The 16,404-nt window shown below is 49.6% G+C and overlaps 1 long non-coding RNA gene across 3 annotated transcripts; it reads right to left on the bottom strand.

Annotated features, from left to right (window-relative positions):
- Positions 1–8,565: 8,565 nt before the first annotated feature.
- LOC121167098 lies at positions 8,566–15,684 on the bottom strand. Of its 3 annotated transcripts, XR_005885546.1 has the most exons (4): positions 15,132–15,326; positions 12,274–12,404; positions 8,643–8,765; positions 8,566–8,601 (listed from the first exon to the last, which is right to left on the bottom strand). It is a non-coding gene; the product is annotated as an uncharacterized LOC121167098 (long non-coding RNA). The 3 variants fall into 3 exon arrangements; XR_005885547.1 differs by lacking the exons at positions 8,566–8,601; positions 15,132–15,326 and adding an exon at positions 15,386–15,684 and having other exon boundaries at positions 8,666–8,765; XR_005885545.1 differs by lacking the exons at positions 8,566–8,601; positions 15,132–15,326 and adding an exon at positions 13,174–13,281 and having other exon boundaries at positions 8,666–8,765.
- Positions 15,685–16,404: the final 720 nt, after the last annotated feature.

Below are 16,404 nucleotides of genomic sequence, written 5' to 3'. Positions count from 1 at the left end.
CGGCTACTGTTCCGTCCCAGCACCTCTATTATTTTTCCTGCGTGTGCGTGTGCGTGTGTGGTAAAGCACAGGTCGCTAAATCATTCCTCTCCGGCCCCGCCGCGCTCCCGGTTTCGCCTGGATACCTTTTCTAGCCTGGGATGCGACGCGGCACACCTGAGCATCGTCTTGGTGGGTTAGTGTTGGGCTAAATAGCAAGCAGGTGGGGAAGCAGAGGCCGGTCATCCCTCAACGTTGAGCCCAGCTTCCCCTGGTAGAACGAGCGCTCCTTTCTTTCTGAAGCAATGGAAAAAAATAAGTGCATCAGTCAATGAAAAAATGAAATGAAATGTAAAGTTTAAACAGTTCTTGGAAAGATGCCCCAAGAACACAGAAAGAAAGAAAGAAAGAAAGAAAGAAAGAAAGAAAGAAAAGAAAGAAAGAAAAGAAAGAAAAAAGAAAGAAAGAAAAGAAAAAAAAGAAAGAAAAAAAGAAAGAAAGAAAGAAAGGAAGGGAGAAAGGAGAAAGGAAGGAAGGAGAAGAAAGAAAGAAAGGAAGGAAGGAAGGAAGGAAGAAGAAAGAAGAGAAAGAAAGAAAGAAAGAAAAGAAAAAGAAAGAGAAAAAGAGAAATTTTACACCACTGTAGTAAAATGTGGAAAATCTGTCGGGGTGGGGGGGAGAAAGAAGACATGAAAGTCAGTTAACATTGAACATCTGAACGGGAGGGGGGAAGGGAGAAGGGAAGGTGAAGTTTGAGGAAAACTGAGAGGGCACAGAGAACAAATAGGTAAACAGCGACACCTGGTGGCGAACATTTCGCGGCAATTGCCACAGAGCATCTGGTCGACCTCCGTCCTCGGGGAAGAAAGGGTTAGGGTGGGAGCCAGGGAGCCGTCTGAGGGGGGGGGGGGAATCCTCATCTCGGCGAAATTGTAACATAACACGTCATTCAAAAACTCACCAGAAATAAATCGATAAAAATACATATATATCTGAAAAAAAGAGGAAGTGGAGGACACCTGGCAAGGAGGGGCAAGAAGAGAAACGGGCGACGCAGAAAGAAAAGAGACGAAAAAGTCGGCTACTATTGACTGCCTCAACACGGGGTGGGCGGGCGGGCGGGCGGGGCGGGTGAGCGAGAACCGGTGGCAGAGAGAGATGGGCAGGAGGAGGGGGGGGAGGGAGAGTGCAGAGATGAACAACAGGAATGGGGGGCGGGGGCGGTGTTAGGAAGACCAAGGACACACGGCAAACAGATTAACAGCGACACCTAGCGGCCAAGAGCCCCGAGAGACTAAGTGCCGGGCGGCAGCTGGTCGACCGGCGGCCAAGGCCCGCGAGAGACTAAGTGCCGGGCGGCAGCTGGTCGACCGGCGGCCAAGGCCCGCGAGAGACTAAGTGCCACGCGGCAGCTGGTCGACCGGCGGCCAAGGCCCGCGAGAGACTAAGTGCCGGGCGGCAGCTGGTCGACCGGCGGCCAAGGCCCGCGAGAGACTAAGTGCCACGCGGCAGCTGGTCGACCGCCTCCTTCGGAAAAAAAAAAGGGGGGGAGGGAGCAGACCGGCCATGGGGGGTCCTCCTACCCACGCATGCGCCCCACCCCGGGAAAGGGACGCACACGGGGCCAGGGGCCCCGGCCTCCTCCTCTCCACCTCCGCCCCGCGACGCCCCTCCCACCCGAGGCCGCGCGCGCGCGCGACCCTCGGGGTCCGCCGGGAGGGGCCGCCCCCGAGGGAGCAGCGAGCAAGCGAGCGACCCGACGACCGACCGACCGACCGACCGACCGAGGCCCGGCCGGCACCCGGACAAACCCTTGTGTCGAGGGCTGACTTTCAATAGATCGCAGCGAGGGAGCTGCTCTGCTACGTACGAAACCCCGACCAGAAGCAGGTCGTCTACGAATGGTTTAGCGCCAGGTTCCCCACGAACGTGCGCTGCGTGACGGGCGAGAGGGCGGCCCCCTTTCTGGCCGCGCCCCGTTTCCGGGACGAAGGGCTCTCCGCACCGGACCCCGGTCCCGACGCGCGGCGGGGGCGCGCCGCGCGCCGCCGCCCGCCCGGGAAGACGGACGGACGCACGCGCGGCGCGGCCGCCGGCGGGGACGGCGGGGGACCGGCTATCCGAGGCCAACCGAGGCTCCTTCGGCGCTGCCGTATCGTTCCGCCTGGGCGGGATTCTGACTTAGAGGCGTTCAGTCATAATCCCACAGATGGTAGCTTCGCCCCATTGGCTCCTCAGCCAAGCACATACACCAAATGTCTGAACTGCGGTTCCTCTCGTACTGAGCAGGATTACCATGGCAACAACACATCATCAGTAGGGTAAAACTAACCTGTCTCACGACGGTCTAAACCAGCTCACGTTCCCTATTAGTGGGTGAACAATCCAACGCTTGGTGAATTCTGCTTCACAATGATAGGAAGAGCCGACATCGAAGGATCAAAAAAGCGACGTCGCTATGGACGCTTGGCCGCCACAAGCAGCAGTTATCCCTGTGGTAACTTTTCTGACACCTCCTGCTTAAAACAAAAGCTCAGAAGGATCGTGAGGCCCGCTTTCACGGTCTGTATTCGTACTGAAAATCAAGATCAAGCGAGCTTTTGCCCTTCTGCTCACGGGAGGTTTCTGTCCTCCTGAGCTCGCCTTAGGACACCTGCGTTACCGTTTGACAGGTGTACCGCCCAGTCAAACTCCCCACCTGGCACTGTCCCCGGAGCGGGTCGCGCGACCGCCCCCCGCCGCCGCCGCCGCCGCCGCCGCCGCCGCCGCCGCACGGGCCAGCAAGCCAGAAGCCCGACTGTGCTTACTGCGCCTGCGCTAAACCGACTGTTTCCCTCCCTCCCCCTCCCTCCTTTCCTCGACCCCCCAAACTCCACGCCAACCGCCACCCGAGGCCCCGCGAGACTTGAGACTAGTTTACATGCGGGCGCATCGCGGGCGCCATCTAGGCTTGGGGTTAATGGCGTACAGCCACACCCTCATTCCTTTCCCAAGCCCTTCCCCATTAACCTGATATCAGGGGCAGTGGAGACTAGTAAGTGCTGGTGCCAGATTCCACCTAACCCTAACCATGGACCCGAATGGTAAAGTGCAGACATGGCTAAATTGTCACGATGTTCTACATTCTTGGGTCTTTCAATATTTTGAAACAAAGAGCAAGCAGAGCAGTTTGAAGTGCAGGAACCTGATTGATCCTGTCCACTTTTGCCGACACCGAGTAAACGTGTTAGCATTTCAAAGTGAATTGGGCCTTGGCTACCTACCATGATGACAGCAAGCTAACCTGAAACCGCAGGGAGCCTCAGGCTGAGAAATGAGGCTCTGTCCATGGGCAATGAGGTCCTGTCTTCTGGCTGATAGTCTGGGCATGCGAGATCACCCCAGAAATGTTTAAAGTTTATTAAGGAGTCTTTATTAACCAAGCTTGGTGATAACAGAGCACTCTAGAAATAGCAAGTCACAAGTCCATATTGCAACCCAATCAATCATAATTCAAGCAAACATAATTCCAAAAAGAACAAATGGTCGTTACCCTTAAGTGCATTCATTCACCTTAAGATCTGTGTCCCAGCTTCCCCAACATTACTGGTCATGCTAGGACACATGCAACAAATAATCTGACACAATTAAAACCTGCGAACATTCACCTTTCCTGGCTTCCCTGCCCACATCCCACCACTGCGAGGCCTCACCTCTCTGGAACGCCTGATTGTGCACAACCAAGAAACAACATTAGCATAGCCATTGTCTCATCTCAGCAGTACTCAGGGACCGTGCGCAGGGGATTACCTGTGCTGGGTCGGCAAGAGTCAAGGTAGCTGAGTAACTGAAGGACCTGAGCAGAAAGCGCAAGGCCCGCTTCACGCGCCTTTTAAAGGGCTGCTGAGGGGAGTGGTCACAAACAATGCAATCCCGTCCCTCTCCGTTGACAGGTGAGCACAGGCAGGCAGGAGCAAACAGGTGGGCGGTGCGGGGGAGTGGCTGAGGATGAAATTAGCATTCTGTTGCTGTTAGGCCCCACCTTCAGGGCAGGGTGGGGGGGGATACAGCCACTTGCCCACTGTCAATGGGTGCTGGCTATGACGGACCGCACCCCGTAACATTCCGCACTTCTCTTGTAATACCTGTCAGTCATGTGTAACATCCAGCCATCGGTTCACTCCCTAATTGGCCTCTGGCTGCAGCAGAGCTGTCTCAAACCCATTGCCAGGAGTCTAATCCATCCGCACTGCACACAAATGCCCTGGTTGTCTTTTAACTAGGCAAGTGTTTTCACTGCTGAAGTAAAGCAAGTAATGGCAGGCATCCTGGGACTGGTTTATGTCAAATATTGCTAACTATAACGCTGTGCCAGCATCGTTGCCTATTCTCATTTTTTTTTTAAGATAAGTAGGAATGAGGAAGTGACAGCGCAGTGGCTCATTGACTTCCATACAACAGGATTCCATACTTGTGCTGGTTTATATCCAATACAAGAGGTAAAGAAATTACAAAAGGTAATACAAGAGGTCTCGCCTGGAATGTGCCCTGGGATCCCGTATGGGCGCCGGTTCTATTCCAGCAGCTCCATTTCCCTTCCAGCTCCCTGCCTGTGGCCTGGGAAAGCAGTTGAGGACGGGCCAAAGCCTTGGGACCCTGCACCTGCGTGGGATACCGGAAGAAGTTCCTGGATCCTGGCTTCGGCTCGGCATAGCGGTCACTTAGGGAGTGAATCATCGGATGGAAGATCTTCCTCTCTGTCTCTCCTCCTCTCTGTACGTCAGACTTTTCCATAAATAAATAAATCTTGACAAAAGAATTCAATGAATATGTCAAACAGGAAATAAATGAAAGTGGACATTCTTAATCATAAATTAAGGATACATTGGAGGAAATTAAGCCATTGCTCCTTACGATCAACATTTTCCGGAGTTGTTAAATGATAGTTACATTTGGTTTCTAAACTTTCACTTGGTCTTAGATTCCTGAGCACAAGCATCTTGGGGTCCTGGCTTATAGCCTCATTTCTCCGGCATCCGCTCTAAGATGGAAGCTGATTCCATTGTGAAGGACTCCCAGGATGTGCAGTTGGACCTCCAGACCTTTTACCAGGGATATGGCTGGCCAGACTCAAAAGACCAAACAGCCAGGTTACATAGAGGCCACAAAGCACAGCCACAATGAGAGCGTACATTCATTTCACAGCTGCACCCACTCTGCCATGCACACAGTAAACAGGCAACTCTTCCATCCCATTCTCACCAAAGTAAAAAGCAGGTCAATTCATACATCGTCATGTCTTTCCCCTTTTTTATGATGTATTTATTTTTACTGGAAAGGCCAATTTACAGAGAGAAGGAGAGACAGAGAAATATCTTCCACATGCTGGTTCACTCCCCAAAGTTGCTTCAGTAACCAGAGCTGAGACAATCCAAACTCAGGAGCCAGGAGCTTCTTTTGGGTCTCCAACATGGGTGCAGGATCCCAAGCTCTGGGCTGTCCTCTGCTGCTTCCCCAGGCCACAAGCAGAAATCTGGAAAGGAAAATGGGACAGTCGGAACATGAACCAGTGTTCACATGGCACCCTCACGCATGCAGGACACGGAGTCACTGAGCCCACATGCCAGGCCTGACCTTATCATTCTACCTTATCTCACTGCAGAAACACAGTCAGAGCATGCCTGCTGCTACAGATTTCTCGCTAAGTCCATGAACGTTTTAGAGCTAAGTATGCCCTTGCTAACATTCTAAAGGATACGTAATGTCTACTTGATCAGAGAGCAGACGCATAAGGAGTTAGCTGGATAGCAGGACAGTTAGAAATGGTTCTGCCCTACTGTGCCATCAGGGATGCCCTCCAAATCCATTGTGCCCCCGAGCAGTGCTTGTTTGTGATGGGGGAAGCCAGGCTACTGGGCAAACAGGTGCCTGTGATAGAAGCCGCACTTGGAAGAGCAGGGCTATGGGAACAGAACCACCCTGGGTGTTAAAGGACTCCTGGGTCAGAACCACAGCACCTATAGGACTGAAACTAAAGAGCCCTTTGCTCTGCCCCGGCTTCCGTGTAAATATTGGGTCAGTGACACTGCAGGTAAAACAATCAATTCCCATTGACATACAATGTCTTTGTTTTACTAGTCTCATAGTCCGAATGCAACGAGGTGATGGGGAGTGACCCCCAAGGAGGCACTGACACAGCCCTTGTTTCTGCTAGTCCCTTATGTAGATAGGCTCGAGATTCACTGCAGCTTTGCAAAAAATTCATCCAGCCCATGCCTTGCTTTGCTCCCCACTCCATGCTCATGTTTGTGTCCAGCCACCTCAGCCCCAGGGGCCAGGACACCTGTCCTGGTTCACTGCCTGCACCCCATTACCTGGCCATCCTCTGCGAATCCATTCACATTTAGTTAAACTGACTTGGTGATGAAAACTATATTCTGATATAAATTACTGAAAACTATCCACATATCCACAGCCCATGTGGGGTGCTAGCAGCAGAGGAAAGCTTAGTCTGCTACACCATGGCACTGGCAGCAAAGTATCATACTTTTATAAGGCAATCCAAGTAATGATTTGGGGATATATCACCAATATGAATCACAACATCAATGAAAATCTGCTATCATTATGGAAATAAACAGTGAACCAAGCCTCGGAGCTAGTGGTTAAGATGACACTTGGAGCAGCTGCATCCCATCCAAGTAACAGTCTGAGCTGACGCTCTGCCCGCTTGCAGCTCACTGCTGAGGAAGACCTGGAGAGGCAACAAGTGAGGGCCCAGCAGATCAGGTCCCCAAAACAACTGGGAGCCCAGGTGTGGCTCTTCACTCAGCCTTGGCTACTTTGAGCATTTGGGGTGTGGGGCAGCACACAGGGGCTCTCTCTCACGTGTCTGTCTCTCAAATAAATCAAACAGGAACCTGGCATAACCGGACACACTTATTTATGAAATTGTATACACAATTCTAGGTAAGAGAGAAATCAGTGTAAGGGTATGAGCAAGGTATAAGGAAAGGAAGCTTCTGCAGCAAGACCTGACGCATCTCCGCAGCCCGTCCTGGGAGCACATCACGCAGGAAGCCCAGCATCTCCCCAGGCCTGACGCAGCTCCGCAGCCCGTCCTGGGAGCACATCACGCGGGAAGCCCAGCATCTCCCCAGGCCTGACGCAGCTCCGCAGCCCGTCCTGGGAGCACATCTCACTCTATGAAGTCCTGCCATACCCCAGTCAGTTTAGGAGTGGTCCAACATTTCTCCTAAACAAGGAACCCTAGCACATGCTGATGGAGCCCGCCCGTCTTCCAACTTCAGATGTTCAAACTGAGCAGACATTGTGTCTCTTCCCGTGCAGTGAACAGAGTGTTTTCTCCGGCGCCAAGCAACAAGCCTAACTATTTCCTCCAGAGACTCTTCCTTACTAACAATGTTCCCCGGGAGCTCCCTCTGCCGTGATGTCCTTGGTCTCTCAGAGAATGGAGACTTGACACTAAGAACTTGAGTTCCAACTCTTAAACCACATTCAGAGTTGTTTTAATTAGCTGGCATGTGATGTGCAAAACAACTTGGACTACACAATGAGGATGTGTTAGTTCAGATCGCATCTTGGGCGCTTGAGAACTGCGACCCTCAATCAGACGTTCACACTTTTAGCTCTCAGTTATGACCATTGATATAATAACACTTAACAGACAAAAAGCATGCTATGTACATGGGAGCCTTTGTGACTCAGTGATGCAAAATAAATGCTTTCAGATCAATGAGCATGCCAAAGCTTGGAATAGATTATTTCTCACTGGGACTTAAAGACTGAATCTGGAATAGTAGATCTGAAGCACCATGCACTGACCTGTGTACAAGACTTCCCATGGGCAGGCTGGGTGGCTCCACAGTCGTCACACCTTGCCGGTCACAGGCAGGTGGCTCCACAGTCGTCTCACATGCTTTGTTTGCAGGCGGGTGGCTCCACAGTCATCCCACCATGCTCTGGTTGCAGGCCGGGTGGCTCCACAGTCATCCCACCATGCTCTGGTTGCAGGCTGGGTGGTTCACAGTCGTCCAACCATGCTGTGATTGCAGGCCGGGTGGCTCCACAGTCGTCCCGCCATGCTCTGATCGCAGGCTGGGTGGCTCCACAGTCATCCCCCATGCTCTGATCGCAGGCTGGGTGGCTCCACAGTCGTCCCACCATGCTCTGGTTGCAGGCTGGGTGGCTCCACAGTCGTCCCGCCTGCTCTGATCGCAGGCTGGGTGGCTCCACAGTCGTCCCGCCATGCTCTGATCGCAGGCTGGGTGGCTCCACAGTCATCACGCCATGCTCTGATCGCAGGCTGGGTGGCTCCACAGTCGTCCCACCATGCTCTGGTCGCAGGCTGGGTGGCTCCACAGTCGTCCGCCATGCTCTGATCGCAGGCTGGGTGGCTCCACAGTCGTCCCGCCATGCTCTGATCGCAGGCTGGGTGGCTCCACAGTCGTCCCACCATGCTCTGATCACAGGCTGGGTGGCTCCACAGTTGTCTCACCATGCTCTGGTCACAGCCTGGGTGGCTCCACAGTCGTCACACCTTGCCCGGTCACAGGCTGGGTGGCTCCACAGTCGTCCCACCATGCTCTGGTTGCAGGCTGGGTGGCTCCACAGTCATCACACCTTGCCCAGTCACAGGCTGGGTGGCTCCACAGTCATCACACCTTGCCGGGTCACAGGCTCCTTGCAGCTGTTCACACTGTCTGTGATGCTCACAGTCTGGTCTTGCAGCAGTCCCTACATCCATCACAGCCTTTGGACTGGGCATTTCATTGAGCAGACTCCTCCTGACAGACACAGGAAAATGTGGAAATTCAAGTTATTATGGCTGCAACCCAAAACTGACATTTCATGAAAACAGGCTGCCTTCATTGACTCAGGCACCGTCAGATTATTTTCATACATCAGTATCTACAAAAACTCAACAGCAGTGGGAGAGGAACACTTCAACATACGCAACTAGGCACCGTGGCCTGATTCTCTATGACAAAAGTTCGTCTTCCTACAGAATCACTACTAAAGTCAATGCTTTTGGAGCAAAGTGTTGTATTTAGATGGCCTTTAAAATGAATGCAAATCCCGTGAACGTGTTTCGAAGCATGAGAACTGGATTATGCTTATTAACAGAAGTTTATCTTTTGAGACAGAAGCCTGCATTGTCCTGCTCACATAATGTCTGGCATTTGGCTCAAGCACTGAATTATCTCTGGGTTTAAAGATATTGTGGTAGTGCTGTCTCTGAAACGATATCTACCTCTCAATCCTTGCAGATTCTGAAAATTTAATTTTGTGTGTAACAGTGTGCCATTTCACATGTACGAATGATATTCTACACTTATTAATTTTTTCGACAGATATTAGTATTGATATTGATCAGCTAAGACAGACAACAGTGACAGGTGCGGTGGCCTAGTGGCTAAAGCCCTCACTTTGAATGCGCCAGGATCCCATGAGAACACAGGTTCTAATCCCGGCAGCTACACTTTCCATCCAGCTCCCTGCTTGTGGCCTGGGTGGGAAGTCTGGCCCAAAGCCTTGGGACCCTGCTCCCTGTAGCAGACCTGCAGGAGGTTCCTGGCTCCTGACTCCAGATCAGCGCAGCACTGGCCGTTGTACTCACTTGGGGAGTGAATCATCACCGGAGGATCTTCCTCTCTGTCTCTCCTCCTCTCTGTATACCTGGCCTTGTAATAAAAATAAAAATAAATATTAAAAAAAAAAGGGAAAATAGTGGTAGTCACAAATAAAAGCTAATGATAACATATTTTTCCTTTATAATCCATAAATTGGCCCCAGCGAGATAGCATAGTGGTTAAGCTCCACGCCTTGCACGCACCAGAATCCCATACGGTCGCCAGTTCTGATCCTAGTGGCCCTGCTTTCCATCCAGCTCCCTGCTTGTGGCCTGGGAAAGCAGTCAAGGATGGCCCAAAGCCTTGGGAAACTGCACCCGCATGGGAGACCTGGAGGAGGTTTCTCTCTCCTGGCTTCAGATCGACACAGCACCGGCCGTTGTGGTCACTAGGGGAGTGAGTCATTGGAGGATCTTCCTCTCTGTCCCTCCTCCTCTCTGCATATCTGACTTTTCAAGAAAACTAAATAAATCTTTAAAAAAAAATCTTTACATCGATATGAAGATGGAAGTTGCAAAATAGACAAATATTGGCACACTCCATCTTCACATGATGGAACAAGTACCAGGAAGTAAGGAATGGGAAAGGGGACTGTCAGGTTTGGGGGGAGGTTTTGCTCCTACCATTACAGACAACGCAGAATGTTGGCTCCCCACTAGATGGCGCCACTGCTGGAACGCGACATTTGCCCTTATCTGCACCAGTGACTTCCTAAGCTGCCTTTCCGGGGTCCACTAAAAGGAGTAAGAGAAGTTGGTGCCAAACTAGTACAAGAAAACAGGACAATCTTTTAACACAGAAGCACTTCTGTTGGTGATGCTAGCTATTACCATGACAACCTCCTCCCGGGCAAGTAATTGTATTTGTTGGACTTACATTCCTCATCCACTGGTTAGCAGACCAGTAACCTGGGTCAACGTCACAGTTCTAGTATAACTTACATTATTTACTTGTGAGATCCTTATGATCTTAGGGGACCTCTTAAGCCTGCAGAGGAGGGGATGATATTAAATGACACTTATCAGACAGGTTCGATGGCATACCCAGCTGCATAGGATATGGGGAACACTGTTTCCATGCATATCCGCAATCATGGCTGATGGCTCTTAACCAGCAGCAAGAAACCGCAGCTGTCTCTATCCAAGCCACTGGATTTTATTGTCATATTCTTAACCAGACTCACTCGAGGCATATGTATATATATATATATATATACATAGATATAGATAGATATATATATATACTTACATATGTGCGGGAAAGCCTTAGTCATGTCATTGGATACATTGAGGATGTGTTGAGGATAGCCGTGTGACAAGTGCACGAGTCACTGTACTCTAAGCCTGCAGCAGGAGGCCCATAGTGATTCCCTTCAAATGGGACTAAGCAGCCCAGCTTCTATCACCTTGCATGCAGCAGGGTGGTCTCCTCCAGCTCCTGAAATCCTTCAGCAGCCTAAACAAAACCATCTGTGGAAATTAGTAACGGCACTCAAAGCACGTGAGATTTGGCAAGGACAGGTTGCTAACCAAAGTGGTTTCTTTCCATTTACCACCAAGAAAAAGCAGGCAGTTCCTATATAGGAATAGATCATCAGGTTTGGCTCCCAGTACTAGGTGTTCTTTCTACCCTTGCTTAAATTCTAGCACTAACATTAATTTGTTTTTCCACACAGTCTTTAAATGTTTTAAGAGTCCATATATGTGGGCCTGGCGGCGTGGCCTAGCGGCTAAAGTCCTTGCCTTGAATGTGCCAGGATCCCACATGGGCGCCGGTTCTAATCCCGACAGCTCCACTTCCCATCCAGTTCCCTGCTTGTGCATCACATCAATCAGAGCAAGCACTTGTATGCAGAGCCCAGCAATTTGGAATTGACCATGTTGTTTTTGGAAGATCAACTACAACCTATCAATCAAAGACTTTCATTAAAGTGTGACTGGGAATATACCCCCTTTTGTGGTATTCCCGTTCGTTGGAATCAATCTTCATTACCTTGGGATAGCACAAGACAGCATTTATGTGCCAGGAAAATGTTTCTGGTCAATAGTTAAAACTGGAATGAGAAATTGGATCCATTCTCAGGGAAGTTACACAAGGTTCCAGGTACCTGGTTTTGAGGAACATATGTTCTCTGTTCCTTTTTACCAATGGCTACTTTACGGGAGAGTAGGAATTATTATTTTGATCATACTTACATAATGCCTTTTTGCATTATATCTGCTTAGTGTGCAAGAATAGACCCAATGATACCAAGCAATGACGTAACATCACTACAGCGTTAATGTGTTTATGCCTTGTAAGTCACAACAAAGAGGAAAGGACAGAATAATTGGCAAGGTGAATGTATTCCTGGAACTCTGGAATCTCCTAAGAAACACCTGCATCCTGTCATGAGAAAAACCCTGATTCTGAAACACCAGGAAGCAAACAGGAGATAGGAATGGTCTCGGGGGTTTTGAGAATTCCCAGGAAGGACAGTTACCTTCGAGGCATCCTGTGTACTGTCTACAGGTGATAGGATTGGAATCCTGGGATTTTGCACTATAAACACTGTTAATTTTTAACTGATCCATATCAGAAAATATCCCCATTATGTATTTACCCAATATCATGTATATATTGATTTTCCCATAGATACTTGCTATTTACAATTCATGCTTACTTTGTTCAATGCACTTGCTGTTCATTCCAAGAGCTGGGCGCCCAACTGGATGTTAAATAAAAATCATTTCACCTTCCTTGGAGTCTCACAAGATTTTTCTTGAACTCTTACAATGCTTGGAAACCATTCACCTGTGAAGGAATTCATAGAACACATAGGAATTAGGAAAAAAACTACTAATACAAGAACTCCATTAAGAACTAAACAAAGAATCTAACCGGGATATTTTCAAATATTAGTGCCAACAAACGTGCAAAACTTATCACTAGTGACCAGGGACATGGTAAAAAACAAATTGGTCATCTCACTTTATCTGGGAAAGATGTTATCAGAATCATTACAGACACACTAGTGGAGCTGTGGGGAGGAGGGAATCCTCATGTGATGGCGATAGAGCTACAAAGAAGCACACCCAGTGAGAGCAGCGTCAGCTTGCTCTAAAAGCTTCAATGCCATCTCCTCTGTGCATAACTGAGAAAGAGGAAAGCAGCCCGGATCCCTGTCCTCCTGGACTCACTGGAGCATCGTGCACAGCAGCCAGGGGAGGGAAGCAAGCCAGGTCTCCATCGACAGGTGAATGGATGAAGGAAAAGGTTACAAATACACGGTGGAATAGTACTCAGTTACAAGAATCAGATCTTAGCATCTGCTGGGAAAGACATGGATCTGGTGATCACTCTGCCCAGGACGCTAAGACAGGTACAAAAAGGCAAATACTGAAGGGTTCCTTTAGTGCATAGGAGGCGTTTTTAGAAGCTCATCAGAAATTACAATGATGATTACTAAAAGTAACTAAGTGTGTTGAGGGAAAGGTGACAGAAGGGCTCTGGATACTGGGGAGAAAATACAGTTAGATCAAAGCGTAGGGGCAGGTATTTACAGTATGAGTTAGGGTGTTACCTGGGTGCCAACACCACATGTTGGAAGTGCCTGGACTTCAATCTAGGCTCAATTCTGGCTTCCTGGTGATGTGCACCTTGGCAGCCAGCAGCTCAAGCAGCTGGGGTCCTGGATGGAGCTGTAGAAGCTGGGCTTCAGCCTGGCACAAACCTGACCATGTGGGCACCTGCACTAAAACAACAGGTGGAATATATCTGTGCATGTGTGTGTGTCTTTCAAGTGAGTAAATTAAAAAGGAAAGTAAACAACAACCTTTCAAATGAGTAAATATAAAAAAGGAAACTGCACTGCACGGGGTTTTCTCTCAGAACAATGCATCACAGCCCCAGACAGATGGTAAGCCTCAAGCAGAAGGAAAGTGACAACAATGCCTCAACTCAGGACTGAACTCTACACCAAGAAATCTCTTCAGCTGCATACATCAACCCAACGTCGATATTAAAAATGAGGTATTCTTTTTAAGAAAAATAGTAAGGGATAAAGGATGCCAGAATTAAAAAAAATAATAAAGATGATAATCTGTCTCAAACACACAGAGGCCGCTGAAGACATCATGGTGTAAATTAACTCATGTGTGTATTGAAAAAGGCACTTGGGCTAGTGTTGTGGTGTAACAGGTCAAGCTGTCACATATGACCACAGTGCCAATTCGAATCCTGGCTTCCTATTTCACTTTTAAGGGATTTCTTTAGTTTTTGAAAGGCAGAGTTACAGAGCAGGACAGCCAGATCTCCTGTCAGCTGATCCACTCCTCTGCAGGAGTGCAGCAGCCAGGGCCCAGCCAGGGCCCAGCCAGGGCCACCCCAGGAACGTGGAGACCATGCAGGTCTCCCACACAGGTGGCTGCAAGCACCTGGGCCTTCTTCTGCTCCTTCCAAAGCGCAAGGATCTTATACAGTCTCCAGTGTTTAGGCTAGTCTACTCCACTTCCCATCCAGCTCCCTGATGTTTGCCTGAAAAAGCTACATAAGATGTCCCGAGTCCTCGGGCCGCTGCATGCATTCCTGGATCCTGCTTTGCCCTGGGTGGCCTTTGTTATTAGGGCCATTTAAGGAGTGAACTAGCACAGGGCAGACTCTCGGCCTCTCCCTCTCTGCCTGTAACTGCTTCTCCAATAAAGTAAAGAACTCGTCACAAGGAAATAAGGACAGAGATGCCCCGCTCCACTGTTCACCCCTGAATGGGTCGTGACGGCTGAGAACAGGGACAGGCAAAAACCAGGAGACTCCAACACGTTCTCCCATGGAGGAGAACCTAAGCACTGGGGCCATCTGCCACAATGTCCCTTTTTCATTAGTAGAGAGAGAGATCAGAAGTGGAACAAGCAGGACTGGAGCTTACACTCACATGGGATTTCAACATTGTAGGCAGGGGCCTAACACACTGCACCACAATCCCAGCTGCTACAGGAAACCCACGGAGATGCTTCAGAACAGATACAGAACAGCTAGAGGAAGTGATGTCATCCTGAGAGATCATAGGTATTTTCAAGTCTGTGCTGGGGAGATGAGAAATGGAAAGAGACTTAAAACCTTCCGTGACAATTTTCAATGCAAGCCAGCACAGCTGGATTATGGAGGAAAAGGGAATAGAAAATATGGGCTTAGAAACAATGTGAAACTCTCCCTGCATTTTGTGAAAAGCCTCATTTACACCTTCAACTTGCTCAAAAACTCAAAAAAAAAAAAAAAACTGTTCAGGACAAATCATGACCAAGTTACCGTAACCTAAACTTGAAGAGAAGATCTTGAATGTGGCCAAAGAAAGAACAGCACAGAGCATAGTAAGGTGCAAGCAGGAATGCATAGCAGCTACTTCCCATCACACATCAGGACACCATCACCCAGGGCCACAATCCCCCTCCTAGAATTCACTGCCCCCGGATCTCCTGTGAACTGGACACTCAGAGCAGGAGTAGGAAGCCAGCAGCCCCATGCAGAAAACAGGACATCACTTACTAAACCAGCACTGCACTTCGCAGAGTCCTCAGGGAACCGGGCAGTGCTGTCGATGTGCTCATCTCCAGCTGGGGCTCTCAGCGCCAGAGCCAGCATGTGGTTTCACACACCTCGCAGTGCACCTCCCCGGGAGCCTGTCACTGCACAGCCAGCACACACGGCCAGCTCGTCCAGGCAGCTCCTTCCCCTTCTGTTCCAGGAGCACATGCCAGTCTCCGGCAGAGTGATCACTGACATCGCGCTGTCTTCCTCACCCTTTCCCAGCCAGAGGATGCAGCGCCATTGTTCTGCAGGTTCCGTCTGCATGGGGTGGCGCCCGCTGAGATGCACCGCTGGGTCTGCACTCACCGCGTGGGGAGCACCACTCCACTCCACTCCGGGGCCTGCAAAGCCCACAGGACTTCTCTCTGTCTCTCATCCAGCTCGCCAGGACGTGAAACCGACTGCACAGCCTGTGGATGATCCCCAGCAGAGACACAGAGCCTGGAATTCAGAGAGGAAATGGCGAGAAAGCACAGGAGACCCTGGAAGGACCCTTCCCAGGCGCTTGCTGATGACGTCATCGGGAGACTACATTTCCCAGGAGGCTCAGCTCTGGTTCCTTAGGAACCTAGTAATGATCTTGCTATCAGGATAGAGACCTAGTGCGTCAGAACTGGTCCTTATCCAGATAGCAGAGACGTGAGAATCCGGTTCTGTGTTGACTCAAATTCTTTTTTTTTATTTTTAAAGATTTATTTCATTTTTATTGGAAAGGCGGATATACAGAGGGGCCCTGTTGACTCAAATTCTGACGAAGTCTGGATTTTGCTAAGGAGTAAAATTTTTATTACTCCTGAAATGCCTGTTCTTCAAGTCCTCGCCTTTAACACGCCAGGATCCCACATGGGCGCCGGTTCTAATTCCAGTAGCTCAATTTTCCATCCAGTTCCCTGCTTGTAGCCATGGAAAGCAGTGCAGACCAAAGCCTTGGGATCCCGCACCCGTGTGGGAGATCTGGAGGAAGTTCCTGGCTTCAGATTGGTTTACCTTTGGCCGTTGCAGTCACTTGGGGAGTGAATTATTGTACATAAGACCTTCTCTCTCTCTCCTCCTCCTCTCGTATATCTGCCTTTGTAATATAAATAAATATTTTAAAAAGATGTTCTCACACAGAAGATTAATTTGTGACTCGGCACTGGATTGAGTTGCATAATGGAGAACAGTGCTTTCGGATGTGTGGTAACGCAAAAGTTAGCATGCCATAATCCATGTGCTATGTAAAAACATTGGA

The sequence above is a fragment of the Ochotona curzoniae genome, unplaced genomic scaffold (assembly GCF_017591425.1).
Source record: "Ochotona curzoniae isolate NIBS_2020 unplaced genomic scaffold, NIBS_Ocur_1.0 patch326, whole genome shotgun sequence".
Taxonomy (NCBI): Eukaryota; Metazoa; Chordata; class Mammalia; order Lagomorpha; family Ochotonidae; genus Ochotona; species Ochotona curzoniae.
The sequence above is the reverse complement of the archived record's forward strand: the minus strand, read 5'-3'. Positions and strand labels throughout refer to the sequence as shown.